Below are 20,000 nucleotides of genomic sequence, written 5' to 3' on the forward strand. Positions count from 1 at the left end.
ACACATTAACAAATGACTTGTTAAGCATTGCTTATGCATTATCAAGGATTTACAACCCATTACTTAAGTATATCTGGGGAACTGATCTAAAGTGAAAGCCTGTTATGGCTTCACAACACATTAACAAATGATTTGATAAACATTGCTTATGCATTATCAAGGATTTATAACCCATTACTTAAGTATATCTGGGGAACTGATCTAAAGTGAAAACCTGTTAAGGCTTTACAACACATTAACAAATGACTTGATAAGCATTGCTTATGCATTATCAAGAATTTTCAACTCATTACTCACTCATATCTGCGAAACGTTTAAAGTGAAAACCTTTCCATGCTTTCCAAAACATCAACAAATTACTTGATAAGCATTGCTTATGCATTATCAAGGATTTATAACCCATTACTTAAGTATATCTGGGGAACTGATCTAAAGTGAAAACCTGTTAAGGCTTCACAACACATTAACAAATGACTTGATAAGCATTGCTTGTGCATTATCAAGGATTTATAACCCATTACTTAAGTATATCCGGGGAACTGATCTAAAGTGAGAACCTGATAAGGCTTTACAACGCATTAACAAATGACTTGATAAGCATTGCTTATGCATTATCAAGGATTTAAACCCCATTACTTAAGTATATCTGGGAAGTGAAAACCTGTTAAGGCTTTACAACGCATTAACAAATGACTTGACAAGCATTGCTTATGCATGAGCAAGGACTTACAACTCATTACTAACGCATATCTGGGGAACTTTTAAAGTGAAAATCTTTCCATGCTTTCCAAAACATCAACAAATGACTTGTTGAGCATTGCTTATGCATGGGAGGCAACATCTGAGAGATCTTACTATTCTCATCAAAACATTTACAAACCACTTACACAATACATTTGAGATGTGAGATGATGTCCTTCATGGTAACGGTAACACAAGACAGACAACTTCAATATCTTTAACTATTTAACTTTAGATAACAGTCATCAGCTTAAACAGTAACACAATGAAGAAAGAGAGATGAGGACTAGCAAAATGAAGAGATTAGATGAGGGGAGAGCTTTTGTGGAGAGGAGAGGGAGGCAAGAGAAGAGATATAGTGCATTCATGTGGTCTTATCTAGTAGATATTATCTAGTTGTGAAGTGGTATTTACAAGTGCGTTGCGTTCATGTGCTATTTTGTTGTTGTTTACAACTTAAAGATGGTGGACCAGAGTGAGACTCTGGCCATTTTTTTTGTTAATAAAACGATAATAGACTGTTGTTCATCAGCTACAGCAAGCAAATGAATTAGGAAGTCAAAAGGTAAAAATGCTGAATATTTTCTGACAGTCATTTACCATGACTATCTGAACATACTGAATGCCGGTTTTTGAGTATTTCAACTTAGCGGTTGCCATGGTGAGAGTAGAGCCAGCTGTTGTGTTTGTCATCATCTCGTAAAGTCGTTAATCAAAATTTTCTACAAGGGCCGGTGGCGTTCATGTGTGCTTCGGATGTCAGTGTTTGGTATTTACGTAATTACCACATGAACGCACAATTAGGAACTGTACTGCATTTAAAAGATATTTTCTACTGGGCAGCAGCAGTGAGCCCGTAGGCTACTTTTGAGCTCAGCCACTTTGCACTGTAGTTCAGGATCTCCCCAAAATAATTGTTATAATAAAAATATAGGTATTGAGGGTCTGTAATAGTGATCTAAAGTGAAAGCTGTAGAAACTGCATGATGACTTCTGTTCAGCTATGAAAATACTGCGGGTGTCGGCGGGCGTTATGGGAGAGAGGTGGCCGGACGTTCACGGCCTCTATGGGAGCTAAAGGGTTAAAGGAACTTTTCTGACGATGATGGTCCTTTTTTTAAGGGTAAACTGCCTTCATGATGCTACCTGTGAGGAAACAAATAAAAAAGCACAGTTTAAACATTAATTTTGTTATTTGTAGGCTACTGCCAAAAGGTAGATTAAGCTTACACTAAGCGCAAAACATTCCCCTCCATTTGAGCCATTGCAAGCACAGAGCAAAATAGCAGAAATCGCTAGTTAGCATGCTAGTTAACAAAATTTGCTAAGCAATATTGTTCTCTACAACTAATAGAGTAGGCCTACTCAAACACCCACTTGCATAGAGACATACAACTGCTTAGGTGGACAAGTAATGTTAACCCTCAGAATTCACTCTGACACAATTTGTAAACAACAGCACCATAACTGAAAGCCCAAGTTTTTTTTTTTTTTTTTTTTTTGAAAACTAGACATCTCAACCATAATTTTGATACCTCATATGTGTGGGTATCTGCTGTACAACTAACAGTGACATTGATTTTTTTTAAAAAACGTTTTTAATATAGGCCTATATATATATTTTATTTTATTTTACCTTGACCAGAATACTGTTGAAATGACACAACGTTGAAATCGCGGTAAAATACAGCTCAGTCATACTCATTACTCTCCGTCAAAACAACCGAAAATGGCCAGCAGAAAACACAATTAACTTTGTAACTCTTTTTCACTAGTTTTAGAAATCTCTGATCTCTTAATTACAGGGGTAATACCAAAGATTCTCTATTCTAATTTGCATCGTCTCTGATAATTCAAATATTCCAGGAAGTGGTTAATCGACCGGATGTTGTTTTGTGATCAGTGATGCGTTTCCAGGGGACGTTCTTTGAGGGGACACATTAAACTTTGAGGAAGTAGTGTCTTGTTCAGTGTTCACGGTTTATATTGCTGAAGGACAATTACAAGTCTAAACGGAGAAGAGTCGTCATTTCAAGGTGTTTTCGCGGACGTATTGGCATGTGGATGTTGACAGTGTCGGAAGTATTAATCAAAGTTGACACGAGAAGTTGGAGCGAATGCGAGAAGAACATGCGATGAGCTGCCTGCCTGCTGCTGCCTACTGCCTACTCCTGCTGCTGCCGCTGCTGCTGTTGCATCCAAGTAAGTTTGGCTGCTAAAATGTTTTGATATTCACTGAACAGACATGCAATTGTCTGCATAGTCCTTTCTTATTTGAAAGATGAATCCCTGTCGCTTGCAAGATACACAATCTCATGCCCATCGTGCATAGCTAATTCATTGCATTGGGGAGAGGTGGACGCCGGATGTAAACAAACTAGGGGGTGTCACGTTGAGTAGCTTTGCAGATGTAGGCAGAGATTGGCACATTACTAACGGTGTTGGACTACCATAAATGTAAGTTAGTTTCTTTTCTGAGGTCTTTGTAGTGAGTCATGTTGTTTTTTGTATGTTTAGATGAGGTAAGCTTAAGCCTACTGACTTCTGAAATGACTGCATGAATGATTTGTCCCAAGCTTTCTTACAGTAGGCTACTGACCTCAGAAATAATTCATGGCGTTGTGAACCTGCTGATGTATTTATTTGCACTCATGTAGTAATTTACTGTCATGAAAGCTAAATTGTGACTTTTCCCTCTCTCAGTTGTTGGCTCATGACAGATTTATTTGATAAGTGGAAGTGCCCGCTGATGCAGACCCAGTGTAGGCCTAAGTATACATGCTGGCATTGTTTTTGTGACATTTAATCTCATCTAAATCATCATGTTTTTGAACAGTGTTGGGTAGCCAGCCACCCATGCATGTTGACACAGCCAGCAGCGGGCACCCATGGCACATGGGGATGGACCCAGGAGTGGAGGATGACCCAATAGGGTGAGTTAGTGAGCTAATGTCATACACATGTAATTGTTTTAGGTGTATGGGAAATAATTAAATGTTTGTTTACATTGTACAGATGAACGTTCAGCCCACTCACTGTTGACACCAGTGACACAGTATTGACCAGATCTCCTGGAAGTGCCCCCTGACGCAGACCCAGTGTAAGTATGCATGCTGGCACTGTTTCGTTTATTTAGGCTATGTAGGGCTTGACACAGTATTTGCTTTTAGTGATATGTAATAAATATTTTGTCTGATATTAAATCTCATCTAAATCTCATCATGTTTTTGAACAGTGTTGGGTAGCCACCCATGCACGTTGACACAGCCAGCACCGAGCACCCAGGGGGATGGAACCAGGAATGGAGGATGGTCCAATAGGGTGAGTTGCTGAGCCAATGTCAGAAACATGTAGACTATACCCTACCCTCATATGTAAACCTTCGCTAGTCTGTTTCTCACTTAATATTGGTGTCAGATTCGCACAAATGCAGTTCTGGGGTGCTACCTTGCTACTAAACAGGCACAGCAAGTATGATTTGAAATCCGTGTCGGTCAGTGCTAATTTTGAGAGGAATTTTTAATTTAGTTTAAGTCTCTTGACGAAAATGCAATTTTAGTTTTAGTCACAATTTGGTCATCTAAATCATTTTTGTCTTAGTCTAGTTTTAGCTGACTAAAATTCATACAATTTTAGTCGCCGAAATCTAAAATAATTTTAGTCAACCAAAATATTACATTCATTTCCTCTTGTCTACACTTCTCTATAAAATTGTCAAACTAAAATACAATTTGGGGAAATCAATGATTAAAATTACATATTGTAATCATGAAATATTGTCAAAAACTGCCAGAGTGTCTTATAAGCCAGTGCGTCCAATGTGTAAAAAAAATCATGGCCACGACACTCATACAGCTCTGTCGATATTTTACGACTTCGGGGGAAAAACGGGACTGCACGTTATGAAAAAATACTTGTGGGTATACCAGTAATCAAGAGCGTCGCGGGGTAGCCTACAGGCACCTGTTGGAAGACGTCTCTCTCTCTCTCTCTCTCTCTCTCTCTCCCTCGTGCGCGTATTGCAAGCTGTTGCATATTATTTGCTTGATTCGAAGTTGTGATGGCATACGCGCTCTCGTTGACATGGTTGTGTCCATGTTGCATGCATTCGCAAGATGTTATTGGAAAAACGCATATGAAAGCGTGGAAAGGCCGTTTACTTCCTATTTCAGTGTCCTTGACTGAAACAAGTCGCAAAACTCCACACTTCCGAATCCTTTGCGATCAGCACTAAAGTGATTCTTATCAGAAGGCTTGTACCAACGCATAGACCCTTAAATTACAAACATTAGCGAACATTGAAAAAAGATCAGACAACGACCGTCGGGTAGCAGGTTCATGAAAGCGACTGGGAGTGGAGAAAAAAAAGGCATTGTTAGAGAAAGATGTTTGCTACTTTAGGACAGACAGCACCACCACTATTTCATGACTGCATAAACTTCTTCGTCATGGATAAATGGGCAACAATATTTTTGTCCAGCCAGGATTGCCCTGAAAAGTAGGCTGCTGCTGTTAAAAAAAGGTCACGGGCGTGCAGCACCGACGCTGCCTGTCACTGTGCCTGCGTGTTTGTGTGTGTGAGGGAGGGGAGGGAGACGCGGAGCAGATGGGTCGCGACTTGCGAAAGATCAGGAAATTCTTTTTCAATGTTTCAGTGACATATTAACAAAAATGCTTCCTATTGGTTTTCGTCTCCGATGGTATTGTAGTCACATTTTTATTTTTTTGACAAAAATATGAATCAATATCGTTATATTTTTCGTACAAACACATGCTGTTTTTTTCGTTATCGTTTTATTGTCGTCAGGGGAAAAACAATCGTTAACGATAATTATGGCGAAAATATTTCGTCACGAAATTAACACTGGTGTCGGTCGGGTCCCAAAGTGTCTGATTTCACGTGAAATGACCCTATGGCATGTTTATACAGTAGGTTTAAATAAGACGAGATGTACTCCAATGTCATGCGCCTTTCTGTTCCAAACCCTTTGGAAGGGACTGTATATGGAAAAAGTCGATAACGGTCTGAGTTCCTGCTTCTTAGTGCATATTGCTTTCTACATGACTTGTGTCCAATAATATTGCCCATAATTGAAAACTGTGCTTTTTTTGTTTGTTTCCTCACAGGTAGCATCATGAAGGCAGTTTACCCCTGAAACTTTTTACAAAGGACCATCATCGTCAGAGAAGTTCCTTTAACCCTTTATCTCCCATAGCGGCCGTGAACGCCCGGCCACCTCTCCCATAACGCCCGCCGACACCCGGAGTATTTTCATAGCTGAACAGAAGTCATCATGCAGTTTCTACAGCTTTCACTTTAGATCACTATTACAGACTCTCAATATATTTTTATTATAAAAACTATTTTGGGAAATCCTGAACTACAGTGCAAAGTGGCTGAGCTCAAAACTACGGGCTCGCTGCTGCTGCCCAGTAGAAAATATCTTTTAAATGCAGTACAGTTCCTAATTGTGCGTTCATGTGGTAATTACGTAAATACCAAACACTGACATCCGAAGCACACATGAACGCCACCGGCCCTTGTAGAAAATTTTGATTAATGAATGCACTATATCTCTTCTCTTGCCTACCTCTCTTCTCCACAAGCTCTCCCCTCATCTAATCTCTTCATTTTGCTAGTCCTCATCTCTCTTTCTTCATTGTGTTACTGTTTAAGCTGATAACTGTTACTTTAAAAAATTAAATAGTTAAAGATATTGAAGTTGTCTGTCTTGTGTTACCGTTACCATGAAGCACATCATCTCACATCTCAAATGTATTGTGTAAGTGGTTTGTAAATATTTTTGATGAGAATAGTAAGATCTCTCAGATGTTGCCTCCCATGCATAAGCAATGCTCAACACGTCATTTGTTGATGTTTTGGAAAGCATGGAAAGATTTTCACTTTAAAAGTTCCCCAGATATGCGTTAGTAATGAGTTGTAAGTCCTTGATAATGCATAAGCAATGCTTATCAAGTCATTTGTTAATGCGTTGTAAAGCCTTAACAGGTTTTCACTTTAGATCAGTTCCCCAGATATACTTAAGTAATGGGGTTTAAATCCTTGATAATGCATAAGCAATGCTTATCAAGTCATTTGTTAATGCGTTGTAAAGCCTTATCAGGTTCTCACTTTAGATCAGTTCCCCAGATATACTTAAGTAATGGGTTATAAATCCTTGATAATGCATAAGCAATGCTTATCAAGTCATTTGTTAATGTGTTGTGAAGCCTTAACAGGTTTTCACTTAAGATCAGTTCCCCAGATATACTTAAGTAATGGGTTATAAATCCTTGATAATGCATAAGCAATGCTTATCAAGTCATTTGTTGATGTTTTGGAAAGCATGGAAAGGTTTTCACTTTAAAAGTTTGCCAGATATGAGTTGGTATTGAGTTAAAAATTCTTGATAATGCATAAGCAATGCTTATCAAGTCATTTGTTAATTCGTTGTAAAGCCTGAACAGGTTTTCACTTTAGATCAGTTCTCCAGATATACTTAAGTAATGGGTTTTAAATCCTTGATAATGCATAAGCAATGCTTATCAAGTCATTTGTTAATGTGTTGTAAAGCCTTAACAGGTTTTCACTTCAGATCAGTTCCCCAGGTATACTTAAATAATGGGTTGTAAATCCTTGATAATGCATAAGCAATGTTTATCAAGTAATTTGTTGATGTTTTGGAAAGCATGGAAAGGTTTTCACTTTAAACGTTTCCCAGATATGAGTGAGTAATGAGTTGAAAATTCTTGATAATGCATAAGCAATGCTTATCAAGAATTTTGTTAATGTGTTGTAAAGCCTCAACAGGTTTTCACTTTAGATCAGTTCCCCAGATATTCTTAAGTAATGGGTTATAAATCCTTGGTAATGCATAAGCAATGCTTATCAAATCATTTGTTAATGTGTTGTGAAGCCATAACAGGCTTTCACTTTAGATCAGTTCCCCAGATATACTTAAGTAATGGGTTGTAAATCCTTGGTAATGCATAAGCAATGCTTAACAAGTCATTTGTTAATGTGTTGTAAAGCATGGGAAGGTTTTCACTTTAGATCAGTTCCCCAGATATACTTAAGTAATGGGTTATAAACAGTGCTTAATTTGAGCCGGATCATGCCGGAACAGGATCCCCCACCTCGTAATTTTGACCCCCTGTGTTCCGGGACTTATTATGGCTGATCCGGAACCTCTCGTGAATGAATAAAAAAAAAATATAGAGGCTACTATATTGTAACGGACTATCTCTGCCTCCTCAGTAGTGAGAGCGCAGCATTATCCCATGTTCGCTACATTTCGCCCATCTCACCGAGCAGCCTATAGGCCTAAATTGGGGTTGAGACTGTCAGGATCGCAACAACCACAAGCCGAGTGAGCAAGCGAGAAGGAACCATGAAGTGTGCGCGCAGAGAAGACCACCATTTCTGAATGCTAAAGCCAGACACTGATGTGCGCTGTTCCAAATTGAGACCGAGCGCGCAAGTCTGCAAGTAGGAAGGGTTTGCAAAAGTGCACTACTTAAAAAATGAGAAAAGATGTTCGTTGTGTTGATCTAAGTTATTTCTTATGTGTTGGTCAGCGTTTTCTTTATTCATATTTGGAAAGGTAACAAGGCTAAACCAAAGGCAGTCTAATTGCTGCCTGACGCCCAACTCATAACCTTTAAAACTTAAAAATAGCCTACAGTCGGCTGCACCGTTACAATATGGTAGAGCTGAAGGCAACGCGCACCGACTGAAAAAAAACTATCGACATATTTTATCGTCGCGACGCACGGGCATGTAAGTTAATTATTCGACATATTGGATTTCCAATGGAAAACAAAGCCATCTCACAAAACTAGTGTATGAGAGTGTGTTTGAGTGAAAGGGAGAGGATTCTGACGTGCTCTTGGGGACTTGTCTGCAAGCATGGAGGAGGCCAAGTTAAAATTTAGCAACATTCAAGACGAAAGTCGCGACCTCCCCACTTTATTGCAGTAGGAGAAGTCCAGCTTTTGCGTGGCTATTTTGGTGGGGGAAGCACAATTGGTGCTTGTCCCATACATTTAAGAATCATAACTATAGATCTACTAGGCTACTTTTCCATCCCTACTATCTGACTAAATGTAGGCTACGTGAAGTTGCCCCTCTCTCGTTGTTTGTTCATATGCGCGGATGAGATGGAAAGCCTGGCTGTGCCAAACATTGTTTAAAAGTTTTCATCAAATTTTGGTCGTCACACAAGGTTTTGGATATACTAATTTCTAGTGGCACCTGGGCTGCGTTTGGTGCATTGATCAGTCATGTAGCCTAGCGAAAAAGACAGCCTGGGTGAGAGGATGAGATCTTCCTCGGCTGGCCTCAGCATGTGTGTGTGCGCGTTTCCTTCTCTCCCAAGACTCGAGTTGCTTACGAGTCAATTTGAGCACGAAAACAGCAAAGACAATGTGATATTTCATTCAAATAGGGCCTACACGCTCCAAATAAAACATTGGTCGGAGGGATTTTCAACCGGACCGCAGCGCGAGCAGACAGTGTGAAAAGCCAAGTCTACCGGGAAAATCGCCGCTCGCTTACCATCAGTGCGCGAGCCCTGAAAATCGCAGCTCGCTTACCATCAGTGCGCGAGCCCTTGAAACAGTGAAGTGGCATATCGCAACAGCACATGCGGATTAGCCAAATTATATGCATCAAACTCGCCAACAAAGCGTGGATTTAACGTTTAATAGGCCTATGCCAACGTTGTGTGAATACGGGAAAGGATAAGAATTGGACAGCCATGCACTGTCCTTTCAATAGGTAGACTAGCCTAGTAGAAGACCGCTTCGGTTTCTTTTCACCTCATGGGGAAAGCATAATTTCCATGCACTGCACGAAACTACTAAGCATAAAGTTAGCGATCAAACAAAAAATATTGGTTGTTGTCATTACAGCATTTAATAGGCTATGGCTGTTGTTTAAAATAGCAATTGGATTGCCAACCGTCCCTTGTATTAAGAAACAAACGTATGGATATGAGCTGACATGGGACTCAATGTCGTTAAAATGCAGGGAATTGCATCTAATTTTTTTCCGTTTTTATTCGTTTGCGTAATAATAGTTTTTCTGTGCGTTCCGGGACCTCTGTCCAACTCATCGTCGCTGTGATGTCATATGTGTTTTGCGTTCCGGTACCTTGTGATTTACAAATTAAGCACTGGCTATAAATCCTTGATAATGCATAAGCAATGCTTATCAAGTCATTTGTTAATGTCCAGAAACATCCATGAGGGGCAGTCACATGAGCCTCAACTTACTGTTTGCCATGTTACCAGTCATCACACACTAACCATTACAAAAGGGTTAATTAAGATTTCACTAATGCTAAAGCAAGAGTTTACAAACCGTTGCCATACATGCCTAATAGTACTTGGTAATTCTTAGGTGGAAGGAGGCAATAAAGAGATTATGTTTCTTTCAGAAATAAAGGTGGGTTATCTGACATTTTAATGATGGTTTACTAATGCTTATCAGAAAGTTCAATCACCATAAACGAATCATTACCAAGAAATGCATAATGACTAACTCGTGATTCACTAAGGGTTGACTAATGTTAAAATAAGGCTTAACTAAGGCTTAACTTTGCTTAGCGAACAGTTACATCAGCACACACAAACCATTTACTAACGGTAGAAGTTAATGATTAAGAAATGAGAAATAATACTTACATAATGACTAACTCGTGATTCAGTAAGGGTTAACTAATGTTAAAAATAAGGCTTAACTAAGGCTTAACTTTGCTTAGCGAACAGTTACATCAGTACACACAAACCATTTACTAACGGTAGTAGTTAATGATTAAGAAATAAGAAATAATACTTACATAATGACTAACTTGTGCTTCACTAAGGGTTAACTAATGTTAAAATAAGGCTTAACTAAGGGTTAACTAATGCTCAAAAAGGGGTACTTATTATAAAGTGTTACCGGAATTTGAGTGAAAGCATCTCTCCCATTTCCTCTTGTCCTTTTAGAGCTCCACATCCCATTCCCTCCCTGCAAGCTTTTGGTTGATCATATTGCCATTAATCCCACACGCACGCATGACACGCGTGCACACGTGTGTGTGTGTGTGTGTGTGTGTGTGTGTGTGTGTGTGTGTGTGTGTGTGTGTGTGCACACGTGTGTGTGTGTGTGTGTGTGTGTGTGTGTGTGTGTGCACGTGTGTGTGTGTGTGTGTGTGTGTGTGTGTGTGTGTGTGTGTGTGTGCACACGTGTGTGTGTGTGTGTGTGTGTGTGTGTGTGTGTGTGTGTGTCTGTGTGTGTGTGTGTGTGTGTGTGTGTGTGTGCGCATGCGTGTGTGCATGCACGCATACATGTGCTTTAGCGTATGCGGGCAAGCAAGCAAGTGTGCAGCGTTTCCTGTCCCTGTAGTCTGCATGTTGCTTTGCATAATCTGCTCAGGTGAATAGGAGTGGAGGGGATACTGTGGAGCAGGGGTGAGTGGGTGGGTGTCAGGGCCTTGAACAGAACGACGCCAAGCAACCGGCTCAAACACAAAGGTCCTTGAAAGGAAACTCCGACAAGAGCGTCTAGAGAGGTTCATTTCACCACACTCAGGGCCGCCCACAGCTTTAAGCTGGGCCCGGGACAAAGCCACCTGAAAGGCTCCCCCACTCAATACAATTCTGGGCCCCGTCGTCTCTCCCTGGGCCCGGGACAACTGACCCCTTTGCGCCCCACCCCTCCAGCAGCTTCCCTGACTACACTGCACACTTTGGGCCTATGTCCTATGCCCACACCCACAGGCATTTGAGAGGATCACTACACCACAGTTCAGTACAGACCGTGGTTGAACAGCACTGGCTGGCCTCCTCGCTGTCCCCTCCCCAGGTGCAATACCAGGCTGGAGTGCCAGCGGTGGCGATGGCACTGGTGACGATGATGGTGGCAACAGTGCTGAGGGCCATCTGTCGCGAGCCACCTGAGGGACACGCTGGCCCTTTTGTGGCCGCGCTTGAAAACACACTCTCTCATCTCCTCAAGCGTCTGCGGCTGAGGCAGCAACGAGTGGTTTCAGGTCACTGTCATCCAAGTCGCAGCTCAAGGGAAACTGAGATGACACAGAGAGCTAGTGTACTGTATGCGTCAGGTGGTGGCAAGTGTACGAGTGTGTGTGTGTGTGTGTGTGTGTGTGTGTGTGTGTGTGTGTGTGTGTGTGTGTGTGTGTGCGAGAGTGTGTGTGTGCGTGTGTGTGTGTGTGTGCACACGCGTGTACGTGTGTACGTGTGTACGTGTGTACGTGTGTGTGTGACTTTCCACACATACTGTATGCATGCATTCTGATCTCCAGGCTGTGTAGTCACTGTACAGTACATCAAATATGCATCACACAAATCACACGCTTAAGTTGCACTTCAGCTGACAGCTGTGTGTGTGTGTGCGCTTTAACAAAAAAAACCTTCACTCTTTTAAAAAATGCAACACAGAGAAATGTCCCGAATCAAAGCCGTGGCTTTTCTCTTTTTCCGCCCCTCTGTAGTCACTCCATTTCCCAGCGCCTGCGGCCCTGACAACAAAAGCGGAGCGCTAAGTCAAAGGACAGGCGCTGGGGAGACAACGGCTCCGAGTCGTTGTCCCGGTAACACGATGAACAGGGTTTTTTAAATTTATTTTATTTTTTATTTTTTTAAAGAGAGGCCAATTCAGGTTATTGCTCATGCAGGAGGATCCTCAAAAGGGTGCAGCAGAGGACAGGACTTCAGTGTCTTTAACCAGGTCTTTCCTCTTACATTGACACAGTCCCCTCTGTCCTTCAGATGGAGGGGTGGAGTGGAGAGAGAGAGAGAGAGAGAGAGAGAGAGAGAGAGAGAGAGAGAGAGAGAGAGAGAAAGCAAAGGGAAAACAGCAAGTCACATGAAAGTACAGTATGTGAGGAATTGGGTGTGTGGGGTGGGGTGGGCATGTGAGAGGGCTGGGCTGGTTGAGGGTTAGGAGCATTGGTAGCAACATGGAAGCCGACAAGGGGGGACAAAGTGGCCAGCAGTCCTGGGCCCAGGGAGATGGGGGGAGCCCATAAATGGGTCCTCAAGTTACACATTGAATGCATTGGGTGGGGGGGCCTTTCCGCTGACTTCACCCTGGGCCCAGCCAAAGCTGTCAGCGGCCCTGGGTAGCAATATATCAAGGAGGCCTGTATGTAGAGAGAACATCAGCACTGGCAGAGGTGAACTCCCCTGCGCTGCGCCGTCTCTTCTGTTGTGTTTCATCCTCCGAAGTCTCTCTCTCTCTCTCTCTCTCTCTATCTCTCTCTCTCTCTCTCTCTCTATCTCTCTCTCTCCTCCTCCCCATGTTCTATCGTTCTCTCCTCCCTCATCCCCTGTTCTATGCTTATGAGAGCTCCTTTTCCATTTACCTCTCTCTCTCTCTCTCTCTCTCTCTCTCTCTCTCACACTCTCTTTCTCACTCTCTCTCTCTTTCTTGTCTTTCTTCTCTTTCTTCAGTGTCTCTTCCTCGTTTAGTCATGTCCCTGCTTACTTGGTTCAACAAAGCGGAGCTGCTGTGTCTGGGTCCTCAACACGTCCTCTGGCTACACATTTAAGACCCCAGTGACTCGAAGTTCGCCAATCTATCTAGGTGAGGTAAGGGTAAGAAAAAATATATAAGAAAAAGTGCAAAGGGAAAAAAAGGCAAAAAAAGTAAAAAGAGGCACAGCAGCAGCAACAACAAGCACCACCACCACCACAACAAAAAAAGGCCCCTCAGCCACATGGCCGACCAAGAGAGTTTTGATTTGTTTTTCGATTTAACCTCCAGAGAAAGGGACGCAATCTATTACCGTTTACCAAGGCAAAAGGCGGAAAGATAACATAAAAAGGAGAGAGAGAGAGAGAGAGAGGCAGAGTAGGTAGGTAGAGGAGGGTATACAACAACAAAAAAAACTTTAGTGCATTTGTGAAATAAAAGAATGGCCTTTGAAGATAAGACACTTCACAGATGGAGCATGTGGCGGGTAGAGGCACCGCTACAAAACAACATCAGAAGCAGCAGCAGAATCTCCGTGCTGAGGACCTGGGAATGGGGGGAAACATTGATTTTTGTTTGTGCTGTTGTTTGTTTTCTCCACAGTAGCCCTAAAAAATGCAACCCCTCCTCCCCTCCGAGTCCCCACAACCGCTATCACCACCACATCATCACCGTCTTTGCTTTTAGCCGATGCTCCTCTTTGGTGTGCCATGAGGCCCTTCACTAGGCTGTGCCACGGTCCTTTGGGTAGTGCATCACTAACAAACCCAACGCTGACAAACAATTGGGGAGCCAATCGGAGAGGGCTGTGACTGTTGTGCTGGGACTTGTTTGGCTGATGTGACAGGTGGTGATGTGATCGCATTCCCTACTCCCTGTTTCCCATGTTGGACCCCCCCCCCCATCCATACAACACCCCCATCATCCTTCATCAATGGTTCTATCTCTTTTCCCACCTCGCTCCATCCTATACACCCCCCCATTAAACAAAATCTTCTCATACCATTAAAGGTCACATCCCAAGTCTGGGTCTGTGCACCCCGTCTTCAGGTCTTCAAATCCCCAAATCTCAACCATCCCCCGCCCCCCAATCCACATTTCTTATTGACCACATTCCTACTCCCCAAGTCCCATGTCATACACCCCCCCGCTACCCCCAACCAATACCTCAACTCCCCAATCTCAACCCCGCCAAACCCCTGTTCCTTACCGGCCAACACTGTCTCGTACATTGCCCCCCCCCACCCCTCCTCCAAAACACTCCATCCACAATCTCCACCGCCCCCTCTTCACTGGTCGCGTCTCAGTGTCCACATCCCTACTCCCCAACTCCCATCTCATACACTCCCCCCCATCAGTCCACCCCCCCCCCCCCCAACACACACACCACCCCTCTCATCGTCTCATCGTCCGTGCCGTGCCGGCTGTCAAGGCAACCCCCCGACGCAATCCATCAGCGCGACGCCTCCCGATCGATACGCCATTGGTGAGAGCTATCAAATTCTGACCCGCATATCATAATAAATACAGTGCTGGCTGAAATCTATATTGCCTCTGTTGTCTCTAGGTCCCTCGTCATATTCAGCTCTGCTCCGAGGCAGCATCTCTCAAAGCCAGCACAACACCCCCTCACCCCAACCTTCCCTTCCCCCTGCCCTACTACCTCTTGCTCCCTCTCCCTCCCTTTCTCACTTTCTCTCTGTCTTTCTCTCATTCTCATCCTTTTTTTTTACTTTCCTATCTCCTACATCTCCTTCTCTCTCTCTCTCTCTCTCTCTCCTTTTACACACTCCTGTTCTCTTGCCCCCTCCTCATTCCCTCCTTCATCTTGGACCCTCTTCATCTCTTCAAACTGTGTTCTCTTAAGAGTACCCCGTGCACGTACACGCAGCTCTTCCGCCCAGCAGACAGACAGACAGACAGACAGACAGACAGACAGACAGACAGACAGACAGACAGACAGACAGACAGACAGACGGACAGACAGACAGAGAGATAGACAGACAGACAGACAGACAGACAGACAGTCAGTCTCCCCAGACAGACAGACAGACAGCAGGACTGTAGTCAGCAGCAGCATTTAAAAAAGGGACAGAGCCGCAAAGTAAACACAATAAACAGAACAAAACAAGCAGGAAAAAATGTTGGCATGTGTGTATTTAAATGGGCTTCATCAACACTCGCTGATTAAAATGGTTTATCTGATACTGCTGATGATTCATAATAACACCCCCCCCCTCTCCAACATCCCTCCTCCACGCCAACCCCCAGCTCCAGACACCCCCCACCCTCCTACCCAAAACGCCTAATGGAGGGACGATGTAGGAGGTAAATGGAAAAGAAGCTTTCATAAGCATAGAAACAAGGGATGAGGGAGGAGAGGAAGATAGATAAATGGGGGATCTTTAGAGCATGTCAGCATGGGGAAGGGAAAGGGAGAGAGAGCGAGAGAGAGAGAGAGAGACGGAGAGAGAGAGAGAGAGAGAGAGAGAGAGAGAGAGAGAGAGAGAGAGAGAGAGAGAATGTGTGTAAGGGAGCTAGAGCAAGTGAAAATGAGGGATGATAGATAAAGAGTGCTAGAGAGAAAGGGATAGAGAGAGAGAGAGATTTAAAAATGCCTTTATTTTAACACCGCTTACTCATAGTACATTCTCACAATACATCCATTACAACCCCCTTATATCCTCATAACCAGCTCCCCACTCTCCCCAACCCGACACAACAAACCCCACACACACCAAATGCTTGAAAAAGTCCCTACATCATTGACCAAATGGTAGTACATAAACTCCACCTTGATACGACTTTTGACCAGTCCCAGAAAACTCTCCAAGGGGTCTACCGAGTCAAGATTCAGCATTTTCTTTTTGCGGGTCAGCCAAATAGCCAACTTTGCCACCCCTAGTAGGAAATTAACCAGACAAACCTCCCTCTTGAATTTGACACTGTATTTAGGGCCACTAATAAAAAGGGACTCTGAGAAACCCTCCCCAAACCCTCCCAAAGCCTCCCTGAACCAGTGAAAAAGACCCTCCAACCTTTTACAATGCAAAAACAAATGAGTTAAAGACTCTTCCTCCCCACAGAATGGACAACCCCTCCCCACTGCTGGGTCCAGGTATGCCACGTGTCTGTTTGTAGCGATCGCCCCATGAACAAGTCTCCACTGCAAATCAGCAGTACGCTTCTCAATGGGAGGCTTGTACAGGGACCTCCAGCAACCCCTAGAGGGGAACCCCGGCCCAAACACTTCTGACCACCTCCATGCCCCAACACGCTCCAGCACCCTCTGATGGCCCACCTTAACGCACAGCGAGTACAACTCCTTCTTACTGAGGCTTACAAAGTCTCTCTGCCCATGCATCTCCAAACACACAAGACCCTCCCCCTGGTCCTGTGCAGACTCCATCAATGCAGCAGACACCTCCAACATAGGGAAGCTGTATGTGATCCTCCAGTCTGGACCCAGCCCGCAAGTCTGTAGCACCTGCCTCCAGGCACCCGGCAGCGCTCTCTGGACCTCTGCCAGGATCCCCTCTAGGACCCTCAGCGAATGCAGTCCAGTCATCCTCTGTAGCTGATTGGCCGTTTTCCACTCACCCCCATCTCTCAAGTGAGCTAGAACCGTACATCCAGCAGCAGCAAAAGTGCTTCGGACACTGGCGGATGCGAAGAACCTGCTCCTCAACCAAGGGTTAAAGAACAAAGGCTCCCCCAAAACCCAGTCCTTCACAGCACAATTAGTCCTCTGCACCTTGAATGTCGACATCCACGCTTTCATCATTGTGCGGTAGACTGGAGGAAGCCCGCCGCAGCACTCCTCATGCCCACTGAGCAGGAACAACTGCCGGTCATAGCCCATCGGTGTAGACTCCCTCAAGAGCGAGAGAGCAACTGGCCCCCACACCAAAGCCTTCTCGTAGAGCAGTCTCTGCGCCGCATGCAGCCTGAAACCACGCACACGGTTTTGAATGTCCACCAAGCCCTGCCCCCCCTCTCCTAGTGGCAGATACAACACTGGTGCTGGGACCCAGTGCTGGCCAGACCAGAAGAAATTGTTCATCCTGCGTTGGAGCTCCCTCACCAAACTCTCAGGTGGATCAAGGACACTGAACCTATGCCAGAGCATGGAGGCGGCCAGGTTATTCGTGACCAGGACTCTACCCCTGTAGGACAGCTCAGATAACAGCCAATTCCACCTAGACAACCTGGCAGACACCTTCCCCAGCAGCCCCTCCCAATTCCTCTCCTGAAATGTAGAGCCCCCCAAGAAAACCCCCAACACTTTGAGCCCCTCCCTCCCCCACTCCAGCCCCCCAGGAAGAGAAGGTGGGCCACTATCGGCCCACTTCCCCATTAAAAAACCTTCACTTTTGCCCCAGTTTACCATGGCTGACGATGCTTTCCCATATGCCTCTAAGGCCCCACACACATAATCAACATCCCCCTGATGAGAAATAAACGCAGTTACATCATCAGCGTATGCTGAAATGCTACACGTGGCCCCCTTAGGATCCCCAGGAACCACAAAACCCCGTAACCCCTCCCTTAGCTTACTCAAGAGTGGTTCTATGGCCAGGGTATATAACTGACCTGACAGTGGACACCCCTGCCGTATCCCACGTGTCAGTTCGATAGGCCTGCTTAACCCCCCTCCCACCTTAAGTATGACAGACGCATCACTGTACAATAGTTGTAGCCACGCCAACATCCTTTCCCCAAACCCAAAAACCTTCAACACATTAAACAGATACTCATGATTGACCCTATCAAAAGCATTTTTCTGATCAATGGATAGAAGACCCACATCAATGTCTTTGAGTTGTGCACAGTCAATAACATCTCTCACAAGAAACAGATTGTCTGTTATTGTGCGCCCTGGCACACAATACGACTGATCCTCATGGACAAGGAGCGACAAAAATTGCTTGATTCTGTTTGCCAGGCACTTGGAAAAAATTTTGTAATCCAAACACAATAAAGAAACAGGCCTCCAGTTCTTCAGCAACCCCAAATCCCCCTTTTTGGGTAGAAGCGACAGCACAGCACGCCTGGAGCTTGTTGGCAGCCGTCGCTCCCTGAAACATTCCTGCAGCATTTCAAAATAGTCCTGACCAATAGTCCCCCAGAAGTGCTGATAAAAGTCCGCTGACAGACCGTCAATTCCTGGCGCCCGCCCTTTCGCCATTTGCTGGACCGCCTCAGTCAACTCCAGAAAGGTCATTTCCCGGTCCAGGGCACCCCTGTCCTCTGGGCTTAGGACTGGGAGGCCCTGGCACAGCTGCTCAGCACACAGAGGGTCACATTCTGTTTTGCTGTACAGGCCCCCAAAGAAGTCTATTGCAATGTCTCTCATTTCCACGGGGTTGGTAGTTACGGTCCCATCTTGGCGCCTTAGGAAAACCATGTGCTTCTGCTGCACTGCCTTCCGCTCCAAGTTGAAAAAATATGAGGTTGGAGCGTCCATGTCCTTCACCGAAGAGAACCTGGCTCTCACCAGGGCCCCTTTTGCTCGTTCATGCAAAAATGAACTCAGTTCTTTCTTTTTTTCATTAATGTCCACAAGTGCATTCACATCCCCCCCCACCTCCATCCTACTAATCTCCTCCTCCAACCTTCTTATATTCCCCTTCAAAATGGCAGTAGCATTGAAAGTATACCTCTGGCAGAACAACCGTATTTGAGTTTTACCCATCTCCCACCATTGACAGACAGTCTCAAAATCACCCCTCCGAGCCCTCCAGATCTCCCAAAAAGAAACAAAATTTTCACAAAAAGTATTATCCTTTAAGAGCGTATTGTTAAAATGCCAGTAATATTTTGGCCTTGGCGAAGTTGATAAACAGAAAACCACTGTAACCAAATGATGGTCCGAGAACCCACAAGGCATGATAAGGGAATTTACAATTTTGTTATTATGAGACCCCGACACATAAAACCTGTCTAATCTAGCACCCGCCACCCTTGAGTCCACTGCTTTAACCCATGTGTATTGTTTAGCCAAAGGATTTCTACTTCTCCATACATCAAACATATCCAACTCCTTCACAAATGTGTCTAATACCCGCCCCGATGCGGGGTGACTCTCCTCCCCGAGTCTATCCAGGGCCCCGTTTACTGTGGAATTCCAGTCCCCCCCCATAATCACACATGCATCCAGGTTCTGTTGCTTTAAGAAATCCCCCAACCTCCTAAAGAGTGTCATTCGTTCAGCCCCAGTGTTATAGGCATAGACATTAACCAGTATGTAAGATTGCCCTTTTATCCCCACTCTTGCCATTAATACCCTCCCCTGCACCACCTCAACAGTAGATTCCAATGTGACATCTAAATGTTTCCCAAAAAGCACTGCAACCCCAGCACTTAAATTAGTCCCATGACTCAAAATGCACTCCCCCTCCCACCATCTCCTCCATTCAATTTCATTGTAACAGTCTGTATGTGTTTCCTGTAAAAACACCACATCCAATCCCTTTAACTTTACATACTCTGACACCAGAGCCCTTTTCCCCCTATCCCTCCCACCATTGATATTAAGGGATCCCACAGTTAAAGTTTCCATAGAGAAAAAGAAAAGGGGGAAAAGAGACCCAAAGAGAAACGAAAACACCAGAACCCAAAAAGAGAAAGACATAAAAAGTGGAGCCATCATGGAGAACTAAATAGCATAAACTAAAATCACTTTTCCAAACACTGAAGCTTCCGTAGTTTTCGTATTTTCGCCAAATGATTTTTCAAACGATAATTCTTCCGTTTACTCAACTGTTTCGGCCCT

The 20,000-nt window shown here is 44.2% G+C and overlaps 1 protein-coding gene and 1 long non-coding RNA gene across 3 annotated transcripts in view; one reads left to right on the forward strand and one right to left on the reverse strand.

Annotated features, from left to right (window-relative positions):
- The window catches only part of LOC134435504 (AT-rich interactive domain-containing protein 1B-like), a 302,917-nt gene that overhangs the window by 100,165 nt on the left and 182,752 nt on the right, over positions 1–20,000 (reverse strand). The window lies entirely within an intron of this gene.
- Positions 2,634–6,458, forward strand: LOC134435506 (uncharacterized). Its single transcript, XR_010032012.1, has 5 exons — positions 2,634–2,943; positions 3,578–3,674; positions 3,757–3,841; positions 3,977–4,062; positions 5,869–6,458. It is a non-coding gene; the product is annotated as an uncharacterized LOC134435506 (long non-coding RNA).

Source organism: Engraulis encrasicolus, chromosome 19 (assembly GCF_034702125.1).
Source record: "Engraulis encrasicolus isolate BLACKSEA-1 chromosome 19, IST_EnEncr_1.0, whole genome shotgun sequence".
NCBI classification, from domain to species: Eukaryota; Metazoa; Chordata; class Actinopteri; order Clupeiformes; family Engraulidae; genus Engraulis; species Engraulis encrasicolus.